Genomic DNA, 8,297 nt, shown 5'->3' on the forward strand with positions numbered 1-8,297 from the left:
CACACATATACACAAATACACACACATATAGAAACACAAATACACACACACATATACACATACATACACACACACATACACGCACATGTACACATATACACACACATATACACACACACACATATACACGCACACGTACATACTCACACATAGACACACACACATACACACACACATACGCACACATACACACACATACACACACACACACAGACACACACACATACACACACATACACACACACACATACACACACACACACATACACACACTTACACACACACACACACATACACACACACACACACACATACACACACACACACATACACACATACATACATACACATACTCATACACACATACATACATACACATATATGCATACACACACACACACACACACGCACATACTTAAATCTCATGAGAAGGAACACCAACAAACAAATCAATGTCACCCGCAGGGTGACCCTATCTTGCCAAAAGGTGACCACGTGTGACTTCTTTAAGGTCACACTGAGGTGAACAGACTTGCTATCCACCAGGAGCGACTCCTTGAGGAATATCTGCCTACAAGAGATTCCGATGAGAATCGTTCTACAGAGTAACCATAAAAAATATGTGTTTGCCACATAACGTCACCAAATGACGTCATAATGTCTCAAGCTTGACATATCTAGAAAGCACTCATCGAGGTGTTCAATTTGAGGTACTACTCGATATGGTTCCTTAAACTTGAAAATTTGACCTTGGGGTCAAATATGTTTGACCTGAGGCGCTAACCATGAAGGTCAAGGCCAATCGCCACCAAAAACTAATCAGATGAGCGCCAGACCATGAACTATATTCCCATGAAGTTTGAAGACGATCCGATCAAAATTACTCAAAAAATAAGGGTTTCGTCGACTCCCCTGATTTGCGGCAAAGTGATCTTGACCTTTGACCTTGACCTTCAAAATGTTGTGCACTGAAAGGGACCTCTATAGGCCTCTGATATGCGAAGTTACAAAAATTTCCAATGATAACTGTGCTCTGCAGAATTTTTTATACGTGATTAGAGACAAACAAACAAACAAACAAACAAACAAAAAAACATACAAGCTGACTAACATATCTTGCAAAAACTTCGTTTTGGCAAGATAACAAACGAGGTTCATCTACTACTCATTCATTTGTCGCTGAAACAAAGACCCAGATGGGACTGGAGTTCTTCAGCTTGGAGATCCATGAAGATCGAGTACAAGAAATGGTTTACAACACGAATGTATCTCCATGCCCTGATGTCCTTCCTCACTGTCCCCTTCCCCCAACATTCCCAAAACCCATCCTCTCCCCTATACTTCCCCCCATCTCTTTCCCCACCCGGCCCCCCTCCATCCCATCCTCTTCCCCCACCCGACCCCCCCAACTCTTTTCCAAACTCTTCCCCCACCTGACCCCACCTCCCCCATCCTCTTCCCCCACCTGCCCCCCACCCCCAATCTTTCCACCTGACCAACTACCATTCCTCTTCTCCTACTTACCCCATCATATCCCCTTTTCCCCATCTCATTAACCCCTCCCTCTCCCCTCAAGAATCTGGGAATGATCTAAAAGATCAACCCTGGATCTTTAATAATATACAACAGCCTGGCAAACGAAATCTCGGAGCATTTGTTACACTGAACTGAAAGTTAGACAAACAGTATATTATTATGGAAATGGAGGGTAACTGGAAGGGCACTCGGTGGATAGAGTACATACCTCGGGGTAACTGGAATGGCACTGGGTGGATGGAGTACATACCTGGGGTAACTGGAAGGGCACTTGGTGGATGGAGAACATACCTCAGGGTAACTGGAAGGGCACTCGGTGGATGGAGAACATACCTCGGGGTAACTGGAAGGGCACTCGGTGGATGGAGTACATACCTCAGGGTAACTGGAAGGGCACTCGGTGGATGGAGAACATACCTCGGGGTAACTGGAAGGGCACTCGGATGGAGTACATACCTCGGGGTAACTGGAAGGGCACTCGGTGGATGGAGTACATACCTCAGGGTAACTGGAAGGTGTGGAAGAAAAAATAATTATATTAATGTACTCTCAATTATAATTGTTGCTGGTGCTTTATAAACTTAATTTTTATGCTATAAATCAAATTGGCTGTCAGTTATGTTTCCCTTTACCCAAGAGTCTTTTGACCAAAATATTGATAAAAGGAATGTCTTACTCTGAAACAAGGTGACCTGGTTGATAACACTGTAACTTTTGCCATGATTATGTCATTCTCTTTCACCCAGTGGACACGTATTGCAGTTGGAGTTCTTTTGCCTCATGATTATCAGCCCCCCTCCACTCCCACAAAAGCATATAAATGTCATGAAATGTGATATTAGCTTCGTGCAAATCATTGTGGATGTTTACCATCTCAGTGTTTTGGACTCCGTGGTACCATGTTAAAATAAAGGTTCTCTGATCAAAAGTACTTTCCGTTGTGGACAGTGAATTAATTGTTTAGTTCAAATTGAGGAGTATGATTTACACCGAGTCGATTAACAACAAAATTCCACAACAATTTGGTTCCGTGACTCGGATGTACTAAATCCCTGGAGGCAGTCCATGGTCCGGAGGGACGGCGAATGCCAACGAGATGCCATCCCTGACGGCAGGCCTGTTCTATAGGGTAACGTACATCGACAAAAGAAAGTCCATGTCAGAGAAATTTTATTGATAGGCCTGAGGGGTCCGCTGCAGTTTGAGTGCGCTGCGGTTCGAGACCGCTTTAAGCCTGCGGGATGAACAGAGATCAGGGATCTCTGTACGGGGAGTTCGAGTCTTCGCCGTACCTTGAGCGAGTTCGGTACTCGGCTCACTGTGCTGTACTGGGTCCAGCAAAGGGAAGGGGGTTGGAGTCCCACCTCCGCAAAGAGAGGGGTTCGAGTCCCAGCTCGCTGTGTGATAAAGTGTGATTGTGTGTGAGGGTTATGTGTTTCGAACTAACAGTACTATATAGTTGCTTTAATACAGTGCTGACCAGCATTTGTTGAATTATCACGACATTGAAGTGCATACTATATGGTATTTGTGACGTGGGGTTTGAAAGATGGGAAATGCTGTTGGAAAAAGTGATGAGATTGTGTATACCGAAGCAACCTGCCCCAGGCCACGGAGAGGGACATGTGCGAGATATATGTTTGATAAATACGGACCTGAACCTGTGAGAGACGATGCAAATTGGTGCGTTTAGACTATGAACAGTAAATTGCCTTTCCCTGAGAATGGTACGTTTGATCGGGATTGTTTGACTCACCTGAGAAAAGTTCTGGAGGGAAATGAAGAGGATCAACGAGGAGCCAGAGGAGTACTTAAAGAGGAGATTAAGGAAAGCATGGAGAGAAGGGAGTGCAGACACAACGCAAAGAGAGGGCTCCTCTTGGAGACAGGGTCGGAGTGCAGACCCGGTCCAGAAAGGCCACGTTGGAGGCTGCGAAGGAAGGAAATGAAGAGGAACTGTTAGGTACATTCCCATTGTGAGATTACCCGGGGGCCAGAGACGTGCAAGCAATATATCGAACAGCGTCATGCTGAGACGGAGGCTAAACTGAGTTCCGACCCAGGTAAACGGGCAAGGTAAACGAGCAAGGAGAATGGGCAAGTGGGAAATGAATGTGTTTCGAATGTTTGTTGAGTTACCTGTTTGGAATCTTTTTTGTTCATTGTACTCACTGGAGGTTCACTTGTTGTGAGGCTTTGCATTATATTGTGTGGAGGTGTTACGGATTCGTAAATCCTATAGTTTGGCATTAAGGAGTTACATCTTTGGACGGATTTGTGAATGCAATGTGATTGGAAAGGTTGAGTTTTACGTTAAGGACGCAAATTGAGTGTTCCAACCTGGAACTCTTGTGTGTTTGTATTCATATCTGATTTGTATGCACACTGATTTGCATTGATCCGCATGTGGTGCTGAGTGAGCTCGATAAGGAACGTGTGCGAGTCCAATAGATTTCACTGGAATAAAACGTGCTCCGTTGTGTACTGTGACCTGTGAAGCTTATGGGAATGTATAAGTATGGGAAAATGAAGATAAAGATCGGTCGTCACCGTAGACTGTAAAGACTCTGGATGAAGTGAGGTGCACGCACCGATTCCAGAGGAAAATCGATGACGACTGACTCTGCACGCGTTGTTGATTCAGAGTGCGGGGCGGATGTCGTTGAGAGTGTTTTGGGACCGGATTGAGAGGTGTGTGTGTGTGAATTCAATCTTGGTGAAAATCTGATTTGGAAGCGAGTGTGAGCTCGATAAGGAACTGAAGATTACTGTACGACGCGATACATGAATGTTAAAGTTAATAAATGACATTAGTTGATGGATGGTTAAGACAAATTCCTGCCAAAACTACTGCTGGGAAGGCAATGTGACAAACAATCCAGTGTAACCATTTGATCGATTCAGGCAGGCAAAATTCATTGCATCCTGGCTGCCTGGTGAAACACACAGCGGTTGCAGGCTTTATCAGAAGAACATTCCAATCCTTTATGCCTGGTGTTGGCTTAATGGTTAGGGTGGTGGGCTTAGGAACCGAGTATCCTGAGTTCAAATCCCACTCGGCTGTTGAATTAATACCAGGTGGGGTTGACTCTGCCTGTCATCCTTCCGAGGTCGGCAAAATGAGTGCCAGCATGCTGGTATCCTGTGTCGGAGTGGCGACCCGTCCAGGATTGTGCCCAATAGCCAAGGAGACTGCTTCGGCAGCACCAACGCTCTGCACAGAGTATGGTCCCAGTGGATGGATGGATTCCAATCCTTTGCCTGCCAAGGCTTGGGGCCACTCGCTAGGTGCTGATAAAAAAAACCAAGGTCACGAAACCGGAATGTTTGTGCTTTACCGGCAGGGAGGGATAAATGTGTGTTCCCTACCTTGGATAGACGCTGAAGTGAGTGTTGAAGTTTTATTTAAAAGCCGTAGGGATTTTGGATAATTTGTGAAATAACAATTGTGAATGTGGAATATATTCCGAAAGTGAAGTCCATTTAAGAGGCTCGCTATCGCCGGCATGAGAAAAAATCCTCTAATTACTCAGCCTGGCAAGCTGAGGTCTTAAGAGCAGCTATTAGTACTGCTAGAAGAGATTTATGGGTACTGAACCCTCCATTCAATTCATATGCAGATTCAAAGGGGGGGTTGGCGGCTACTCTGCCAAAATGCGCATGCCGTTGGCAATGACGCGAGAGAAATGTTTCCAAAATTCGATTCGATTCGTAATTAAAATGTGATCAAAATGTAGAAACGTGATTTGGAATGATTTTAAAGTGATTTGTAAAGTAGTTGTGTATGATTTGGTACCTTGGGATGAATGAGGATTTATTACCTCCCACCAGCATTCCGCTAGAGAGCGATCAATCAATTATCCCTCGGATGGATATTATACTAGGCGTGCCGTCTTCATTAGTCTGTGAATGTTATATTGATGGCTCTTTGATGGAGTCCTCCGTAGACAAGTGCGGACTGGCTGTCTGTTGCTCTTTGAACACACAAATCTGTTGTCTGTTGCTAAAATCGTTTGATTTGATTAAAATAAATTATTTTATTGTCACAATGATAGACCATAAAGCTGTTTCAGCGAAATTGGATAAATAATGCACTCAAAAGGTGGAGTTTTAACCTGATGGAGAAAGGACAAAGGGTAGCCAATCAGGAGAAGGAGGGTAAATCTCCCATACCTTCCCCACAACAGTGATATTTGGGAAAAGATGGGGAAGGTTCTACCGACATAGCTACATGTGTCGACGGAGTGTTTTGAGCTGCAATTTAAATGCTATTCGCCTGATGACTCAACTTTGACAAATGATTTGACAATTTTTGTACACCTGTTTAAAAACAGAGGTTTAAACTGTATTTATTTGTTTGTTTTGATAAAGGAATGGATTTGTGTTCAAAAGGTCAGAGGACGTGATTAGATGTATGTGAGGAGGTTATATTGCAGCATGTTGCTGTTTTGATGATGAGAGAAATGGATAAGATGGACAATGTCAGAGATTTAATATGTTGATGGAATTCTGAATAGTGATGAGAGAGGTTGGTCACACATTATTTTTCCGAGATATTTCAGCTCCATTGACCATGAAAGAAATGGATGCTCATTAGAATGATGAAACATATTAGCATTTGGTATAAATAAACTGTTTGGAGAAATTTTGTATTTCTTAACGATACAGTTCAAGTTTTGTTCCCAAATGTTTCCAAATGGACGCTCTGCAGACAAAGTGTGGTCTGCAGCTCGGCAACTCGATGTCGTGGCCGAGCGGCGTGGAACTCTTACGACGGGGGAGTTTGCAGAGCTGAGAGCCCGAGAAAGACTTCCAAAAGAATCACCCTATGACTAAAATAATAGCCAAGCTACTCTTGTTTAATTACTCCTGTGAATTAATGTAAGAATGTGCAACCCAGCTTTGAATTATTTTGGGAATCTATTTTGTGAATTGTAATAACCTAGCACACCAGTGTGTTTTGCACACACCGAGCAACAGCACACCAATGTGCTTTGACCTGTGTCGTGGTGATGAACAAGTGATACACGTGATAATAATCAGAAAAGTGATTTTCACACACCTTGTTACCGGGTCGGTCGTCAAATACATAAACATGGGGAACAGTTGGTAACTAGTGGAGGTTGTGTATGATAACTGTGTTAATTACTTTCAGACTAAGCTCATTAAAAAAAAAAAACTTTTGTTTTTAGCTTTCAAATTGAGAAACCTTTTATCATACAAGTCTCGTAATCCAAATTTAAATGTATTGGGGTCTTCAAGTGACAGAGTAATGATTGGTTATATCACAGTAAGGTTATTGATAACTTTTAGTGATTGATTGATATATTGTCAATCACTGTACCTATGGATCTTTTTGATCTGTTAATTGAGGATAGGGAAAAGTTACTGGGAGTTGAATCAAGATAATATATTGTTACGAATCGAGAACCCATCCCACACAACAGCCAGGGTCCCTATAGAACAGTTATATCGATAAGTCTGTGTTTCGAGTCAAGGTTCCTTTCCCTTTGTTTAATGGGTGAATAAATGTACGTGTGCTGTGAATTATTTCATAGTTAGACCTTTTGTTACATCAATTACTACAACAGCAATATCCTCCTTCGTTTCTCGTCTCACCATCATCCATTGGCACCATTAAACACGTGCGTGTCAGCACGTACATGGGCGGAGTTTCCTCGGCCACCAGAGCTCCGACTCCGCCCCAGAGAGATGGAATGTTCCCCGCGACCAATGAGAGGCGAGACATCTCAGACGGCGAACTTTCCCACAGCCTCTCGACCAATGAGAGGTGACGTCTCAGACACCGACTTTCCCACGAACCCCGGACCAATGGGAGGCGAGACATCTCAGACGGCAAACTTTCCCACAGTCTCTCGACCAATGAGAGACGAGACATCTCAGACTGCGATCCTTCCCACGACACCCCGGCCAATGGGGTTGAGATTGTCACAGAGAGCGACTTTCACACGACACCCCGGCTAATGGGGTCGAGATTGTCACAGAGAGCGACTTTCCCAAGACACCCCGGCCAATGGGGTTGAGATTGTCACAGAGAGCGACTTTCCCACGACACCCCGGCCAATGGGGTTGAGATTGTCACAGAGAGCGACTTTCCCATGAACCCCGGACCAATGGGAGGCGAGACATCTCAGACGGCGAACTTTCCCACAGTCTCTCGGCCAATGAGAGGCGAGACGTCTCAGACTGCGATCCTTCCCACGACATCCCAGCCCGCAGGAGAAATGCAATATAAGGAATGCCAGAGCCTTGGAAACAGCGTCAGGGTTGGGCAATCGGGTTCGAGGTGCCGGAGATCGACTCATCTGGTCTGGTCAGCTTGGCAGCGATCGGGTTCGAGGTGCCGGAGATCGACTCGTCTGGTCTGGTCGGCTTGGCTGCAATCGGGTTCGAGGTGCCGGAGATCAACTCGTCTGGTCTGGTCAGCTTGGCAGTGATCAGATTCGAGGTGCCGGAGATAGACTCGCCTGGTCTGGTAGGCTTGGCAGTGCTCGGGTCGTCTCTCGTCTCGTCCACCTGGCGTCCGACGCTTTTCCTCCGTCCCTGGTGCTTGGAGTGGCATCGTTGATGCGGGTTCAAGTCCCGCCGAGCCAGATCGTCGAAGACCACACGACGTGGGCAGGTCCAAGCGCAGGCTCTGGTCTCCAGCTCACCTGTCCTCGAGCTGGAGGCCTTCAATAAAGACCATTGGGGTCCATTTCTGTATGTGTGTGTCTGTGTGTGGGCCCGTCTTTAAGTAG

Source organism: Eptatretus burgeri, chromosome 3 (assembly GCF_056783735.1).
Source record: "Eptatretus burgeri isolate ZD-2024b chromosome 3, Ebu_testis_v1, whole genome shotgun sequence".
Taxonomy (NCBI): domain Eukaryota; kingdom Metazoa; phylum Chordata; class Myxini; order Myxiniformes; family Myxinidae; genus Eptatretus; species Eptatretus burgeri.